Genomic DNA, 4,765 nt, shown 5'->3' with positions numbered 1-4,765 from the left:
ATGGAAGCTTCCTGATGGGAGAGACTGACTGAGGGGGAAACTGGGTTTTGTTCTGATGGATGGGGCTGTGTTCCCTCCCTGTTGCTTGATCTGAGGCCTATGGTGGAGGTAATGAAGATAATGGCGACCTCCTTCAAAAGGGCACCTAGCACAAGTTAGATGTTTAATATTAATAAGTATGAGGCTCCTTTGCCTCCTTTTTTCCAGTCCACTTTTTAACTTCTAATTTTGAAATAATTTAGAGCCACAGGGAGATGCAAAAATAATGCAGAAAAAAAATGCAGAAATGTCCCACGTACTGGACATCTAGCCACCTGCAGCTGTGACATTTTATACACCTACAGTGCATTACTGATTGACCAGCACAACAGTCTGACCAGTGTCTGCATGCACTCACTCTTTTTATAAAACTTGTATATGTATTTATCTGTAATAATCACTGCCACATCAAGACACAGAACTGCCCAGAACCACAAAGCAGCTTATAGTGCTGCCATTTTATAATCAAACCCCCCTCCCCTTCCCAAGCCCCCATAAGCACTTCTCTCTTCTCCATCTCCCCTTTGTCAATTTGAGGATGTTTTATAAATGAAATAATACAGTATTTAACCTTTCAAGACTGCCATTTTTTCACTCACCATAATAGCCTCATGATACATCTCAGTTGTTGCATTTATCAATAATAATTCACTCCTTTTTCTTGCTGGGTAGTGTTCCATGAGATGGATGTACTGCAGTTTGTCTGATCTTCACATATTGAAGGACAGTTGAGTTGTTTCCCAGTTTGAAGCTACTACAAATAGAGCTTCTCTGAACTTTTGCATCTAGGACACTTTATGTGAGCATGTGCCATGATCATTTTTATGTGAGCATGTTTTCATTTCTCTAAAATAAGTGCCCAAGATTGTGATTCATGGATTAAACAGCAAATATATGTTTAATGCTTTATGAAATTCCTAAGCAGATTTCCAGAACGGCTGTTATCATTTCACATGCTCACCAAGAGCAGATGTAAGACCCAGTTTAAACTCTCTGCTTCCTTGCCAGCATTTGTTTCATCAGTATTTTTTATCTTAGTCATTCTAATAGGTGTGTAGTGGTATCTCATTGTGATACCCTAATAGCTAGCAATGGTGAACAACTTTCCATGTGTTTATTTGTCATCTGCGTATCTTTAGTAAAGTGTCCAAGTTCTTCGTTCAGTTTCTCATTGCATTATTTGTCTTAATGTTGAGTATAGACTTCTTTATTTTGAAAACAAGCCTTTTGTCAAGTAGTTTTCAAATGTCTTCTCCCAACTGGTACTTATTATTTTATCTTTTTCACTGAGTCACCCACAGAGCAAAAGTTTTCAATTTTAATGAAGTCTAAATAGTTTAGTCTTTCCTTTCATAGATTGTGCTTTTGGTGCCATGTGTAAGAATTCTTGTCCTAATTTTAGATCACAAAGCTTTTCTCCTACATTTTCCTCTAAACGTTTTATGGTTTTACATTTTACACTTAGCTCCATGGTCCATTTTTAGTTTATTTTTGTAGAAGGTGTGAGGTGTAGATCAAGGTGGATGTTGTTGGCTATCAATGTCCTGTTTGTTTGTTTCTGCCAAGTGACATACAGCAGCGAGTTCTACAGGAGCCACGGAAGTAAGATCCTATGCAGGGGGGCAGGCTGTCTAAACAGTCCCTCCAGAAAATTAATCACCCTCCCCTGGCTACCAAGAATGAGTTTGAAGCTATGGAAACAAACATTTCACCACTGAGACTTCCTTCTGCAATCATATTATGCAACCCAATACTGGTCATGTTGGATCTCTGAGGAGTCTCCTGTTCCCCTTGCACCATCACCTAGAGTGAATTTCTGTTTGAAACAGGAATTGAATGTTGAAAATTTCTGTTAACATAATAACATACCACTTAAGGGTAGGAGAGGGTGTGTTTTATGGAAAGGTGGTCCCAGAGGTGGAAAGGGCCCAAAGCAAGAATCCATTCTACAGCCTCTTTGCAAAGAAGGACACTCTTTCATTCAACCAATATATTCTGAGTAGGAACTAGGTCTCTGATACAAAACAGACAAAAACAGACATGGTCTCTGCCCTCTCCTGGGGGAGGGGGTGGAGTACACACACGTGCGCACATACACACACACACATACATGTGCGCTCACACATGCACTACCATATGCCAAAAGCTGAGGATCCAATAGGATGCTGAGGGAATACATGGCAGGTACATCTAACCCAGACTTTGGAAGCCAAGTAGTGCTTCCTGGAAGACGTGACACTGAACCTGAGACCCTAGTAGATAAGTTGTAGAAAGCCAGGTGGCGTGGAGTGGGTGAGCTAGGAACAGTAATAAGAAAGAAAATGCTTCCAGGTGAGGGAGAACAGCATGTGCAAACGCCCAGAGGTGGGAGTGAGTGTGGTGAGGCAGGGATCTAATCATCCAAAACTGCTGGTGCTTAAGGGAAAAAACAAGGGATGAGGCTACCAAGATCACATCAAGAGGGGCCTTGAAATTTCAGCCATTTCTTAAGGACACCAGGAATCCCCTGCAGGGCTCTGGGTAGGAGCCTCGAGGTTTGCATGTGCATTTTAGAAATCTCACTCTGGCAACATGGAGGCAGGTTGGTGGGAACCTAAGCAGCTGGCTAGGGCACTAGTTACAAGACTGTTGCAAGAGCTGGAGGAACCAGAATGGGGAAAGCGGAGACAGGCTGATACATTTACACCAGGGTAGGTGCTGAGGCTTAAGGAGAGAAGATGAGGTGTTTGGTTTGTTTGTTTGTTTTCATTAATTTAATTGGAGGATACTTGCTTTACAATACTGTGTTGGTTTCTGCCATGCATCAGCATGAATCAGCCATAGGTATATACATGTCCCCTCCCTCTTGGCCCTCCCTCTCCCCTCCCACCCCATCCCACCCCTCTAGATTGTCACAGAGCACCAGGTTGAGCTCCCTGTGTCAAACAGAAAATTCCCACTATCTATTTTACATATGGGGGTGTATATCTTTCCATGCTACTCTCCATGCAGCCCACCCTCATGATGAGGTTTGAAAGATCGCTTTGAGAAATGGAGAGATAAGTGTTGCAGAGAAACAGAGGTGAGTTGAGGGGTCAGCTGAGGTTGGAGCCTTTGCTTGGACACTCCTGCTGAGGAGGAGCCCGCTTATTCCTTCCCTGTTGTGATCTTTCCATGATTGACAGTCCTGCCTGAGCAGAAGCCTGCTCCCCTGTAACTTCCCTGCCCCGGTCCAACTTCAGCCCTGAGGGACCACACTGGATGGGTCCACCTCTGCTGGTCTCAGTAACCTTTTGACCATTTTAAAGACACAGGTCACATTCTCTTAAGCTTTTTCTTCAATTTACTCCACCCTAGTTCCTACAACCACTTCCCTCTTGGCATGGGTTCCTCTTCCAGGTAGTCCCTCCACCTCCCACCTTTAACTTATTTATTTTTTATTTTTAAGAAAATATTTTGGCTCTACTTTGCAGCATGTGGGATCTTAGTTCCCCAACCAGGGATTGAACCCTGCAGAGGGAGCTCAGAGTCTTAACTACTGGACCACCAGAGAAGCCCCCTCCCACATTTAACCACACAATGCCTGAACTCTGGAGAGTGTCTGATCAGCCAGAAGACAGTTAGCATCCCCTTCAGGAGCCTGACGGTCTACTCCGAGCATGCCCATACTCTTCTGTCTTGCCAGGAAGCTGTCTCTCTTCCCTGAATATTTGAGGCAACACCCCCCAGTGGCATCTGGGGTGCCCTGGGCAACGGGGACAAGCCTGGGCCAGAGCCTCAGCTGGGGAAACAGGTTTGATGAGGCCCTCGCTGACTCGCCTCCAATTGCAAACAAGCTGTGACTGGGAGCACGTGACCCAGCTTCACCAGCAAATGGATCACCTCCCTTTTCGCCTCTGGTGAGAATCAAGCACCAGGGGCTATTCACTGGCCCATGATGGGTGTGTGGCTTGGTGTGGAAAATAGAGGTGGGACTCTGGCTCCATCTTTAGAACCCGTGGAGCCTTATTGGAAGAGAGGATATAGAATGGGTGGTCAGAGGTGGGTCTTCACGGAAGAGTCAGGGCTACAGCTAGACCTTGAAGGGTGGGGGAATGTCTGGAGGTGAGAAGAGTAAGGCCATGCATTAGGAGGGCAAAGAAAGATGCGGAACTCCAGAGTACTAAAGGTGGACCCAGGGAAGGAAAAGAAGACTCTGTGGTCACAGCAGAGACTCTCTGCATGTGAACATCGAGAGAAAATGCTCTAAAGGTAGGCTGGAACCATATCGGGCTAGACTCTCCTCCAGGTAGGGAGGGGCCAAGGGTTCTTGAACCAAAGATGGAGATGATTAAAGTGGTGAGTGTTTGGGGAGTGGGTCTGGCAAAACTAATGATGAATCCTGAGCCCTGCTGTGGCCCAGGAGAACAGGACTCTAGGATGCCAAAGGAGGGAAAACCCTTTCAGGAGGTCATCCAGGGAACCGAGGGGAGCATCCAGTTGGCCTAGTTTTGGCTCCCTTTCAGGTGATTTTTCCAGAAGCCCTTCCTAGGGGGATGAGGACAGGGAGAACAGGAGACTGTTCAAAGCAGGGACTTGCTTGGGGCTGTGGCCCAAGGAAGGAAAGTGGTTCAGTAGGAAAAGCAGCAGACTGGGAGTCTGGAGTCCAGAGCTAGTCTCGCCTTATTCTCTTAGTGCCCTTGGCCACTCCCCTTCTTCTCTGCGAGTTAGTTTTCCTTGGGAAAACAGGAGTTTTGAGATCTGTGAC

This window comes from Cervus elaphus, chromosome 2, assembly GCF_910594005.1.
Source record: "Cervus elaphus chromosome 2, mCerEla1.1, whole genome shotgun sequence".
NCBI classification, from domain to species: Eukaryota; Metazoa; Chordata; class Mammalia; order Artiodactyla; family Cervidae; genus Cervus; species Cervus elaphus.
This window is presented reverse-complemented; position numbering follows the sequence as displayed.